Source organism: Anser cygnoides, chromosome 12 (assembly GCF_040182565.1).
Source record: "Anser cygnoides isolate HZ-2024a breed goose chromosome 12, Taihu_goose_T2T_genome, whole genome shotgun sequence".
In the NCBI taxonomy this organism is placed as follows: domain Eukaryota; kingdom Metazoa; phylum Chordata; class Aves; order Anseriformes; family Anatidae; genus Anser; species Anser cygnoides.
In genome coordinates this window covers 20,777,501-20,791,355 of record NC_089884.1, presented here as the reverse complement: position 1 = coordinate 20,791,355, position 13,855 = coordinate 20,777,501, and the positions used below count along the sequence as shown (strand labels likewise).

General features: G+C 37.4%; 1 protein-coding gene across 21 annotated transcripts in view; it reads right to left on the bottom strand.

The window, feature by feature from the left end:
- Positions 1 to 13,855, bottom strand: part of ZNF536 (zinc finger protein 536) — a 343,101-nt gene that overhangs the window by 132,091 nt on the left and 197,155 nt on the right. The gene's annotated exons all lie outside the window — the stretch shown is intronic.

The following is a 13,855-nucleotide window of genomic DNA, read 5'->3' as shown; positions in this document are numbered from 1 at the left end:
TTGTTCTCACTAAAACTGCTAACAAAACACAAAGTTAAACATGTCAATACTACACCTGTCTATTTCATTCTTTAAATCTGACAGAATGCTGACAATTCATGTATTTTCTTGTTATTCTCTTAAATTATTTCATCTTTCCTATCATCATTTTAAGCAGCATATGGTACCTTTATATTGAACCAAATTATACAAGAAAAGAAACAGCTGTGTCAGCAGCTGGTTTGATTTCTTCTTTTGCTTAGTTCCTATTAATTTTTCCCCAAAAGTTTTAAATTGTTGTTTTGTTGAATCTATTTAGTTTATAAGTATTGTAAAAATGTGCATGTTTTTAGATGGAAAAAGGTTGCATCAGCATGTAAAAACCTTCCATAAAAATGGAATCGCAGTGATGAGTCCAACAGAAGTGGCAATGACTACACACAAAGCTAACCAACTTTCTTCTGCAATACTTCAACATTAGAGTAATGATGCCTGACCTAGTGAGTGACCTAATATCATGGGAAAGCCAATGGAAAAATTGGTCAGATGAGGGGGGATTCTTATGCCCTCTCACTCACAGCTACTGAGTTTTCTCCTTCGATCTTCATGGCTGCAGTTACTCTTTGCTTTGTAATACAATGGGTGAGACTCCAGGACATCTTTTCTCTCTCCTGATATAAAGAAACAGTCATTCTCAGCCACCCTGAAGAAGCTGCTATTATTCAAGCAGACTATGGACAAAATAACTTGCAAAAGACTGATATAAATATTATAAAACATTGAGCATTTTTAAAAAGTCATTACTTGAACCACAGAAGACTCAGCTTTCACCTTGTACTTACAGGGTCATGTAATATCACATACAGGTATCAATTCACATTATCACCAAAGAGTATCATGGCACATGTTGAAATTCTGAAATAGATTTACGATACTGGCACACCACAGAGATACAATACACATGGACACATTACCATACCTGTGTGCAAAAGCTGAGTTATGAGGTCTGTATTGAGGTGGGGAGTAGGTAGTTAAAATCTGCATGCAAAGTCTCGACTATTTCAACCATAAACTAGTGACCGAAAATGCTCTGTCTCTACCCATTTGATATGTAACTAAAGCTGTCAGGAAACAGTGCAGTTTAAACAGCGTTGTCTTTTAAATGGAAGTGATGGAACATAAAAAAAACTTAACATTTGGCTCTAATAAAAACTGCTCACAGAAGAGCAGAGACCCAAATACCACATTACTGGAAAAGGTAAAACTAACAAGAATTTCATTATTTATTATAAAATGGTCACTCTAAACACTTTCACTTAAAGCTGAAAGAAGGGGGTGACCAAAAAAAAAAAAAAAAAAAGAAAAGAAAGTATAAATGCTTATCTTAGTCACGTATGTCATCAAGCTATTGTTAATAATCAACAGGCAAAATCTGATTCTTGAAAATGACATTCTTGTTTAATACTTTCTGACTGCTCTTAGACCGCAGAGTTATAGCACACTATTTCGGTTACAAGGCTAGTAACTGTCATTTTGAATTATTCACATGTATGTAAAGAAACATAATGCAGAGTTTATTTTGTCTTTCAGAATCCAGAAAAGCGTACATAGGTGCTAGTCTATAATTTCAACTTTCCTAAAGAGTTTAGATTTTCCACTTTTTTTCTCCTCAATAGTTGTATATAACCACATCCTAAACTGCTTCAGGAGAAAAAGAATTCCTGAGTGCAAAAAGCATTTCTGAAGTGCAAAATATGGAATGTTGATGATAAATGGTGGGATTTTATTTTCATTTTCAATAAATACTGTATGAGCATTATAGATAAATATATAGATAAAGCTAACAAGCCACTCAGGAGGAATTTACCGAATGAGTCTACTAGTTATGTTTTGCTAAATGTCACTCTAAATGATGGCCTGTTATCCATTTGCCTTTTATCTTTCTATCTAGAATATGTGTGGCCCAATAAAAAAGAATAAATTTGTAAGATAAACAGCTCGCTTTGCAGATTTAAGAGTCTAATTTTCACTTTACACAAAATTGAATTTTTTCAAGGCAGCGAGACGATGGAGTTTACTCTAGCACTAATCCCTCTGAAAAAGCAAACTGAAAACAACAATGAAGCAAAGAAAGATGTGGGTGGTCTGAAGAGTTTTCTTTTAGATTTAAATAGACATACAGTAGATAGTTCCAAAGGCTTTGCTCCAACAGGGGCCTTACCTTGAAGAATTTTTCTTCCCACAGTGAAAGCATTCCTAAGACTTTAAAGCTGGGCTGAGGGGTTTTCTTTTGAATTCCTCAGCCTACAAAGCCCACCGAGGCACTGGAGGCCATCACTACCTGAATGAACAGCTTTACATCTAAGTCCTTTTATTTCCAACAATGAAAAGATATGTTCAAGGATGCCGTCTGTCCCCATAAAATGCTACCCCAACTTCTTACTACGGCCCTGTTTTGGCAAATTGTACCTATTTGTCAAGGCACTTAAGTTTAAAATACGCTTAACTTTAAAATGCATTTACATCTCACTGCTGTCAAGTTTTTTATACTGACTCTCTTAAAACAACGAATGGACAGTGAAGGGGGAAAAAATGTGAAACAGAAAAAGGATAAGTGATTAGCAAGGAAAGAGTTATGAGGCAAACTGGTGATTATAGGTTAAGCCAAAAACAATATATGGGCAGAATGAAAAATCTTCTACTTTACCAATAGTCATTTCTGCTGCACCTCAGATGTGCCCCTTTCTCCTGCTTTGTTACCCTCTTCCTAAGCACAAACTCTCAGTTATGTTAAAGCGTGCAGAACTGTGGTAATGTTTTACAGGCCAGCAGAACTAGGATTAGCCCCACCAAATCCATCTATGAGTTACTTGGGATTTGAGCTATGGTCTTCAGGCTGCTCAATTCTGAGGATAAAAGATCAGGAAGGAAAGAGAACAGTTACTTATCTTGCAGTCATTGTGGTTCACTGAGTTATGCGGTCTACATGATGTGCACTCGATGCACATGAGATTAGGCTTCTTTTTTTACTACCTACTTCCATTATAGGCAGGTCTATGTCCTGAATGTCTTCCTGCCCATCCCTACCTTTCCTGATTCAAGTGCAGGAAATAACAGAACCGGGTATGAAATATTGTGTAGAGTTACAGGCTAGATGTGCAGCTTCCAAGCCTTGTATCTGAACTTACTTTCACTGAGCTTTTCTTTCACTTTGCTCACAGCAAAAGCCACGTGTAGAACTGCAAAAAGCAACATTCAGTTCTAAATGAGAAACCTGTCTTTGTGTCAGAGCAAGGAAAAGGCCACACCTGTGAGACCTGCCACACACAGCCGATGGACAGGCAGATACACCTCCTCAGCATGGCACGCAGCCATGAAGCAGCTTCTAGGGGAGACGTGCTGGGACACATCTTGTGTACCATGCCTTGGGTGACCATAAAGTCCCGATTCATTCTGCAGCCACTTGTGTGGTCAGCTGTAAGTGCTCACCTCAAGCTGCTCTCAGTTTGCTGTGGAACCTGTCTTTGGCACGACGGGGATTCATCAGGGCAGCCTTGAACTGTGCCATGGTGAAAAGGGACATGGGAGAGTCTCATGGCCAGAGGCTCACACAGAGGCAGGTAGTTCACACCACCCCTAGCATAGCCATCCACCCACCTGCACTCTGTGCCTTGAACAAATAGCAAAAAACATCTAGGCCTGGCTGAATGCTCTTCACAGCTTACAGGTGGTGACAATCCCCTATGAAGGACTCAGATGCAACAGCCATTGGCTTTGCCTTCAAGAGCTACCGTTCTGTGGCTGTCACTTAGTGACTGCCATGGGACGAGTGCAAGGAAAGAAACTTCACTTTAACATCCATATCAGAAGGTGGTAATTAGCTACATAATCAAAGAGCTGATTTGGCCAAAACGTGAACGAGTCTATTTACCACACAGACTGAAATGAAAATTGAGCAAGCCATAAGACCAGTACTTGCAGGACTAGCTGTAGGACTAGCCCTTCATCAGACAGAAGCCCCCCTCTCTGGAGAGGAAGGATGAAAAGCCAGCACTGGAGAGGAGCTGCACAGGGCTGCAGGCTGTGTCCACGTTCCCTGCAGTACAGATTTCCTCAGAGCCAGATAACACCAGGAAGCAATTTTGAGCCAGGAACACTTTTACAGTAGCAGGTTAAAAGAAAATAAGTGAGAAGTACACTGATGAATCCTCTTTTTACAGCAAGTATCTTACTAGGAATCAGAAATTATCAACTCAGAAATGAGCTACTGTCACAACTATCAGTGGCCTCAGCACAAGGATACGGACCCCACTGGGGCACAATGCCAACTTCAGTGGATATTTCTAGAAAAGAGAATACATACATAGGTAGATAACAAGTCTGTGTACTCAGAGCAGAGTCAGTCATATGAATATTTTTTTGGTTTTGAAATTTCTGTATGTTTTCTGTAAGACTGGCCTACCTTTGTGGGAGGAGTTTATAAACTTGATTAGAAAAGGACTGACTGTTTTGTAAAAAGAAGCATGTTTTCAGTTGGTTAGGTAATAGCACTGACTTCTGTCATATGAACAGCAAATATTCAAAGGAGCATCTACATACATGTCCCATAAATTTTACAAGAGCATTTATTTGCTGCGTGTATGTGAAAGTACAGGGATTCACAAAGAGGTACTTTCATGTTCAAAGGAGCTAAATTGCAGTCCTCACACAGACTAAATTATCAGTGAAGTCAGTTGGAATTTTTCAACACAAGGATTGCCAAATTAGCCAAAAACAGGCAATCACATGGAAAAGGTAATCAACTCACAAAATAGGTAATCACAAATGTGTTTGCTCTTGCACATTTTTCAGTCATTATTAAAGAACCCTTTGAAAGGGTGGCCAAAAGCCTTTAAAGATGCACATAATCCCACGTTTCTGTATATTTCAGAAATTCAAAATATTTGCAGTTCTTTTAAGCTGTCTTCAAAACTTAATGAAACATGGTGCAACATGAAGTGGCAATGACCATGGTTATTTAAAAAAAGAAAAATTAAATGTATAAACCACCCTGATAATCCCACCTTATGTACAACTACTTACTTTAGCAGGAAAAAATTTATTCTGAATCGAATGTCAAGAAGAGAGTTAGAAGATATTCAATATTTTAATCCTGTCACTGCTGTAATCTTTATGCAAGTATGCCTAGACTCTGACCACCCTGTTCCCTGGGAAGAAGTAAAGGATACAAAAGTTTCTGGGAAAACATGCTTTACCTTTCTTGCCAATTCCTTAGAGAAAACATGAATAAGATTGAAAATAGTGGAAAATAGGGTTATAATTAATCATATTTTTTTCAGTTACCTGAAGTAGCTTCGATAGTATGCTTAGATGTGAGACTAGAATCTGCCCCAGTGCTTACAAATCTGAAATTAGAATCCTGTTAGCAGATGTTACTACACTTTTTGCTAGTGAAGTTCATGGCTTAAAATAAAAGTCTAATATTACTGAATATTACAGTTATATTTTAGGCCTCCGGAAAGAGTTACTAATGTCTTAGGTCAGGAACAACTTGCTGTCTCTATTGTTTCATCAAGGATTTAGGTTTTATAATGACCATATATGGGAATCTTAAACTGTGGAACATTAATATAGATTGGCAGAGAATTTGTTTAAACAGAGAGCTATTTTAGACGAGAATTGGAAAGGAGGCCTACTAGTGAGAAAACAGCATTCACATTGTTTGTATTATTAGAAATAAAGATTATACCAAAGGTTCCACTGGTAAATAAAGAGATACCACTTCTGACATCAGACTTCCCACTCAGCCCTCCGAACCGCACAAGCAAACAAAATTCACAGTTGCCCTGCCTGTGCTACCACTGCGTGCTTTAGCAGATTTAAATTTAAAGTACAAGCTAAATTAAACTGAAGTAAAATGCCCACATCAATTTACACCAGGAAAGATTTGCCACATCTAGAAGTGAGCACACAGCAGTTATAGCCAATACCACCAACTACAAGGGAACTCCCTAGGAGTTATTTCAAGCTCAAGAGAAGACGAGCCAAAATATTTTAAGCAATTTCTTAGTAACTAGCATGCTGGCAACTTGGGACAGCGCACACACCTTAAGCCCATACTTTTGACACAGAGGATGACTGGTGGTTTTCACATGCCATGGGTTACACAACACTACAGCATGTATGCAAATTTTGGTTATATTACAATGCTTTTTAGTGTGGTACACATTCTGAGAAATATGCAAGAGTCTGTATATACAGCATAAAGAGACACAACAGACATTTAACCAAAATTAAGCTGTTTATCACAAAACGTTTCTTATCCTCTTTTCATTTTAATCAAATTCCCTACAGAGTTTTTGCTTTAGAGTTCCTAGTAGTCTTACTTTGCAAATTGTTCTAAATCTTTAAAACCTTTTAAGATAATCAAAGTTCAAACACAGTTTCTGAGTACATCTTTTTAGCTGTCTGATTTGTTTGAAGAATCCTGTGACCAAAAGACAAAATCAGATATAGTACTTAAAAAAAACAGGGTTAATTACTTGCCATTAACTTACAATGGCTCTGTTTGGACTGAGAATTCATATTATAAACAAAGATTTTTTTGAATAGACTGTTTTTTTTTCCAAGAGACCTTTTTTACTCTTTCTTAAAAAAAAAAAAAAAAAAAAAGTAAAAAAAAAGTTAAGTATCTTACAATTTCTTTCATTTAACAGTTGGCAGAAGGAAACTCCCAGATGAACACTGGCCTGTGTCTTTCTCTTTAACCAGCTGAGTGATCCAAGCTTTTAATAAAGCTGTTCCAATTATTGTAAAAGTCATCTAGTACCTTATAGCCACAAATATTGACAGTTTATTGCACAACGCATTCATGACATTTGAAGGTCACATCATACATAATACATACACTTTTATAAAAGTGTCTGGAACAAAGAGATACATGATCAGCAATTACATCTTACCATTTTAGGGTATGATTTTATACTTATTTAAAATGAAATACTGTGTAAAATTCAAATAGTTAATAAAAAACAAAATAGTTCATTTGCTGTACTGTTTTATTAATGAGTGATACTTAGTTCAGTTGTACAAAATCAACAGAATGTAGTCCATGCCCCGAGAAGATTACAGTTAAATATCATTATCCTGTAAACCATCACACATTCTCTTAGCTCATCATAAGAAGAAAGTAAGCTTGAGACTTTGATCTTGCACCTGTATACCTCTCCAGGCCTACAGAACTCAATGATGCTTCAACACTTAGATTCAAATCAATACCTTAGCATGTTATTGAAATACTCATTCCACTAAAATTGAATCAAAATGAGACTGAAGAGAGTACAGAAGAAATTTTTGGAATGTAGGCACATGAAGGCATATTGAACATCTTCAGATTGTTTCCAATGCTTATGACTTTTAGGGCTATTCTGAAGTGCATGCCCCAGCGATATAATTAAAAAATGCAATTTATGCAATCAGACCAAAGTAAAGTCCTTCACTGAAGTAAACAAACATCAGGAATACACAGAGATCACCACTAGAGATCACCTGTAAAGTCCAGCTAATAAGAGCTGAGTTTGCAGCAAATGACTACATTGTTCCCACTAATACCATCTTTGCTACTTTCTTCCAAGATCCTGGAATACTTTTTTTCCTAAATCCTTTGTGTGCAAGACTCTTGAACCACACAACCCCTTCACTGGCTTTCCAGTTCAGTTATTCCAGTACCATGGCTTTGACATCCTACTTCTTTAGTTTGACTGTATAGATAAAGATGTACTTCTTCATTTATGTAACAATGGATCTGTTTGCTATCTTGAATGTAACATTAGTTACTCACAGCGATGAGCTTCTGTTTGCTCTTAGTTCCTTCAGAAGCGCACATCTGAGCTGCCAGGACACCTTATTGTACTTCTCTGTACAGAATACATTTATTTACAAGTAAAGCACTCTTTGGATCACCTGCTGTGGGCTTAAACGTACCTATGGATCTTTTCTTGGTGTATTGCCAATGTTCCTTCTAATCTATCCTCAAAATTTACAGTAGTGCTCACTTGCACTTCTGACAGTAATGCAAGCTCCCAAACCTTCCATGCGACTGACCTTTCCGTGTTTTTCTCCTCTTATTTTTTAAACAGGCTTAGAGTATTCTGGGTTATTCCCCAATGTTCATGCCAACAACAGTCTGCCTTTCACATGTAAGCCTGTCTGTCTCACTAGTTTTCCTACTCAAACCCTGACTCCCCCGAGTTAGCTTTGATCCTGGCCTTAGATTTGAAATGGGCACTTGGTTACTGACCAGATAGGACGAGGTCTTTCTGCACTTCATACAGATTGTTTACTGCTTTTGGAGAAAATTCCAATAGGGAATCTCAGCAGAGAAGCTATCCAACTGGATCATCTTTTGGATTTGTGTGTTATTTGTAGGCAGGTGTTCAGGTACCAGATGGCCTTAAAGCCCATATTACTCAGGTTATAGCAGCTTCTACAGGCTGTCTGCATCATATTCCCATCTCTGAGATTTGCAGAGTGGCTACATGGAGCTTGATAAACACTCTTACCTACCATTGCTCTCCTGATGCCAAGGCTAGATCAGATATCCAATTTGGGAGAGTTGCCTTACAGTCCCTCTTTAATTAAGTACTCCTGATCTCCCACTCCTGGGATGGATTGCTACTGCTGATTAAGCTCCAGAAGTAAGGATCTGTGGAGGCAATTTCATGAGGGAGAAAATGAAGTTGCTAGCTAATCAACTAAAATAACCATTAACTGGACTTCTGTGAATGAATATATTGCCGCCTTCTTGCTTCCATACTTAGCCTGTTTCTTCCACATTTCAGCATCTTTACCTACTTATAAACCAAACAGGTAAGGTATACTTCATTACAACCTCTATCTTATTCCTACTACACTTGTGGGACAGCAGAACCATTTAGTACAGGCCACACTAAGAAGGAAATCCAAGACCGTCAGTAAATTGTAGAGAAGATGGTGAATCTGGGTGGAAGAGAGCAGTACAGAATTCATTTTCTGTGACTTGTCCAATGTGCCCAAAAATATAGAGTCTGTGAGACTCTAAAAAGCAGAAATTAACAACCAGCTCCACACAGTTTTCAAAATTCATTAAATATCTTTTAAAATCTTTTGAGTAATTGTATGGAAATATTTAATAACTATACAGGCCAAGTTTCACCTTGAGTTGCTGGGCTTAGACAATAAAAAAAATAAATAAATTTTCAAGTCAGAACCACAGACTTGGCCACATTATAAGTAGGTCTTGGGGCCTCAGGTCTTATTACAGAAGTTTTTTCACTCTATGGATTAAGAAACACCCTTTTCATAATTATTATCTTATCATAGGTTGGTAAAATCAGGATAGAAGTGCTGGTAGCACATTATCAGCTTTTATAAAAACTTCTTCTAATAAAGAAAAATGTAAATTACTGAAAATGTCACAGGATCATCTTTCTGTAGACCCCAGTAAGAAAGAAACCAACACTAGAATCAGTCTCATAAAAACAACTGTACAGGTTAAAGTAGGTAAATTACTAATTTTCCCTCAACAAAAAGAAAGAGAAGTCTGTCATTCCTTTTACAGATTACTGATTACAGACGTGCTGACAAAGTCTCCAAAAAGTGGATAATGTCACAGTGTGTGATACAACACTTGGACAGATTGTGACAGTACAGACTTTATTTTCTTAAATTTTACTTTCCAGTGCTGCCTCCAAACTAAATGACTGCTTTGAGCTAATACAAATACCTCTGTAAATAATTTTTCTCCCATTAACTTTTTTGGTACTTGCCACTTAAGTATAATTTCCAACTTCTTTCTGCATTTAAAAAAAAAAAAAGTCATATTTGAAGAAATACTTATAAGCAATCCTGAACTGCTGAGACAATTTTATTAGCAACCTCTTTCTAAAAATAAAATATGTTAATTACATGAGTTTTGCTATAATGGAAAAATATTGATTAAATTCATTACTTCTAGTGCTGAGAAAGGATCCTTTAACTGCTTAGTATTTTTTTCTTCCTCATTGGTTTCACAGTGGATTGCAGACATATTGGGACCAAGATGTCTTATAACATGATATCATATGAATGCACTCATTAATTATTTTATACTAATGACGCATCTCAAAAGGTACATTAGTAGGTCAACCTGTACCCATGTTTTGTAAAATAGCCTTAGAGTACGCTAATATTAACATGCTATTTGTAGGCTATAAAAGTAAGAAATAGTGCATATGGAGCTAATATATCAATAATCCAATCTCCATTTTCTACTATGAAAATATACAATTTTTCATCTGAACTATCTGGGTAAAGAAAGAGGAAAAAATACTGTATTTTGAACCCTCCTCTGATTTAGCTGAGCTTGTGGCAATAACTGGTTTAGGCATAGGCTTCAGTATGCTGGAATGATCTTGAAACTAATTTTGCATGTGTTGGAGTTGGACTGTGGCCATGCACGTCAGTATGCTGGAACTGAGTTATATAAATCCTGAGCCTTATTTTACATGTGGTGGTGTTGGACTGTGGCCCTGCCATCTTTTAGTTCTCCATCTGTAGATATCAAAGCCAGGGTGTGCCCGGACACTTGCTACTGCTCACTGCTTTCCTTCCACAGGCCTCTTCTGAGCTCCGTGCTCAGCAGCTATGGCCTTGCAAATACCCTCCACACCGGTGGGACTGGGAGCTCTTCAAAGCCCTGGCAGGTCTCATGAACCTTCATCTGAAGTCTCTTTTCTGCCATGGCTGGCCTTTCGTGCCCATTACACTTCTCATATCACTGTAATCCTAGCTAGTTATATACAACATCAGGGATGAGAAATAACTTCTCAGACAGATGGTCCCTCAGATTCAGTGAGTTAATTCCTCTTTCAATACTAGGTAAACAGCCCCTTAATTTTTAAGCAATTTATTGAGATCACAGCTCACAGACTTACAGAAGGTCTCAGAGTTTTCCTGACATTACATTTTCCCTGCGACCACTGTGATTTAAGTCCAGACAAAAAGCTAGAAGCTGTTTTCCTCTGGGGAAGGGGATGAGAAAAGAAAATATCAGGTGTTTGGAAGCAACATTCCTTCAAAAATACAAGAAACACTGGCTTTACATAAAGCTGGATTACCAACACAAAGGCAGTAATGCATAGTACTGAGAAAAACAAAAGCAGTTGTACAAAGTACTTATCACCCTAAGGTGAACTAGTGACATGGTGGGACGTACAGTCTGACTGTAACATGGTACAGTTTTTGAATGCCTCCTTCCACTAGTTCACTGTTCTTCCACATTAGTTCACCAGCAAATATATATTTTAGCCCATCAGGACTATCTATAAAATCAGGAAATAATCCAGACTAACTTATTTGCAAACACATTTCTCTACCTGAAATTAATAACATTTTGTCTATATGAAGCCTACCAAACTGAAGAAACAACTTCACAGTAAGGTCAAAATTGCACATTTGAATGCAGATCTAGCTTTTTTTTTTTTTTTTTTTCATGTGACTAGTCAGACACAACTTAGTTTATTAGCTGCCTTGGAGACAGACAGACTTTAGGAGAAAAAGGGTTGTTCCATTCCTTTGCTTATTAGCAATTTACTTTTTCAAATTCTATTTCTGCAAACTCCAATGCCAAAAGAAATTCAAAAACCAGGTAGTCTGCATGCACAGAAGCACCTTTTGTTTAATAAATAATTCAGCCATGTATTTCTTTTTAATTTAAAAAGGGTCTGACTGAATAGTCAACAGAGTGAACTAAAGTTAGCAAAATATGGTGTTGAAAAATTTAAAAGTATATTCAAGGCCATATTCATTTGCTTCACTTCTACACTGGAGAGGCAGACTGCTGCAGTTCTACCTTTTTTATATTTTCTTTTGCTTTCTTTTCTTTTTTTTTTCCTTTTTTTTTTTTTAAATATACTCATACAACCATGCAACACTCCTTTGATTTTGAAACCTTCCTTGTCCTAGAATTAGTCTCTCTCTCTCTTTCTGTTAACAGCACAACAGCAACTTCTCCTTTACGTCATGAACATCACCAGAAATTCAGCCAAAATGTTCTCACGAGCTCATCTGCCATGCCTGTAAGGGTCAGGCATAGCTACCGAACATCTTGAAAAACAAAAATACAGGAAAACATTCTGGAAATATTCTGACCATCATGTGGATGTTAGTTCCATATATTAATAAGTGTATGTTAAGGTACAGGAAACACATCCAGCTGCAAAAATCTGCAGATAATGATAAAATGAAATCGACTGAACACATAACATGCTATTGCAAATGCATACAGATAGTTGCAATCAGTTGAGTCTATTTGGTACCAACTGATCCTCTTGAAGACAGAAGTATATACAACTATCGTAAGTATGAATTCACACACTTGGTTTTATAAGACAAAATTCCCAGTAATAAAGGATAAGAAGGAACAAAATAAATAGAGTCAATTTGTCTACCTAGTCTTCAGCACCAGAATGTTCAAATAATTATCTTGAATCTTAGGGCAGTTAGCAAGGAAAAAGTGAGGCTGTGGTGAAATCTCCTTTTTCAGATTCCTGGAGATCTACCCATTCCCCCCGTACAACCCAAAGCAGCAGCAGGTACATAAAGTCTTCTTAACAAAGCCCAATCTTTTAGCCTCCACTCTGCTGAGTGGTTGAACGCTTTACTGCAAATGGCTTTACTGCATTTTGCATCCTTTCTGATCAACGTCCTCTGCATCACTGACCGCTCTTGTAACCATCATGAAATATCCACCAACATGAAATTACCAGTTGGATTTTCATGACATCAAATGCTGACAGAAAGAAATCCTATCTCAGAAAGGTCAGGTCTGCAGGAAAGATCTTTACAGGGAAAGAGAGTAGGGGAAACCTACCCCTTACAAAGGAGCACTGATTTTAAAGAAAAGGACTCCAAAACATCCCATCTTTCAGAGTGGACATACTTATTTTCAATGCACCTGTTAGAAACAGAGGATTACACATAGGTCACGTTTGAAAGAGACAGGAGTTTCACAAGTACTTCTTGAAAAATTCCATAGGGTATGGAAGAAGAGCAGCTTTTCACCGTTTTTTCACTATCGTGAACAGAAGTAAAATTACCTGTAGTATATAAGACAAAAACATTAAACAGACTAGATAAACACTCTGGACAGACCGGAAAATGGATAGTTTTAAATGAAACTTTTAACACCTTGGTCTGCTGTGACAAAACTACCCATGAAATATATGCCCCCAAAAATCCCTGAATCTGACAAAGTACAAACAAAAGCATCAGGACAACTATAGAAATGTAGACAAAAACTCCTACCCTGCAATTCAGAGGGGCTTAAGATTTTAATTTTGGCCAATTACTAGCTTAAATGAAGACACTATGTAATAAATACCATCTCAATCAACAGACTAATTTTAACTCTGAGAATAAAGACTACTGCATTTGTGGAGACACACGTTTCCATGCCTTTTCAGGATGGTACTAGTGGGAGCCACTCCAATAGCCTGGCACGCCCATGCAGAATTTGGTACATAACAAACTGGCTTGCAACTGATTACATTTGAAAGCTGTCTACTGTGGGATTGACCAACGTAACAAAGTAATGTATGGGATTGAGAAAAGTTGAATGGCAGAACAAAATGGTCAAATGAAACTGAAATAACGTCAACAATTGTACTACTACTGGTCCTTTACTGGCTACAGATAAGTGATATCCTGCTACAGATATGTGTCCAGTCATGGGAATCACGGGTATTTGTCTCAAAAAAGGGATCTTATTGACTACTGGGCAATGGAGCTTTCTGATAGATGCTGAAACGTTTTAAGAAAGGGTGAACAACTAAAACCTGTTGCGGCTGAAGTCTGTAAC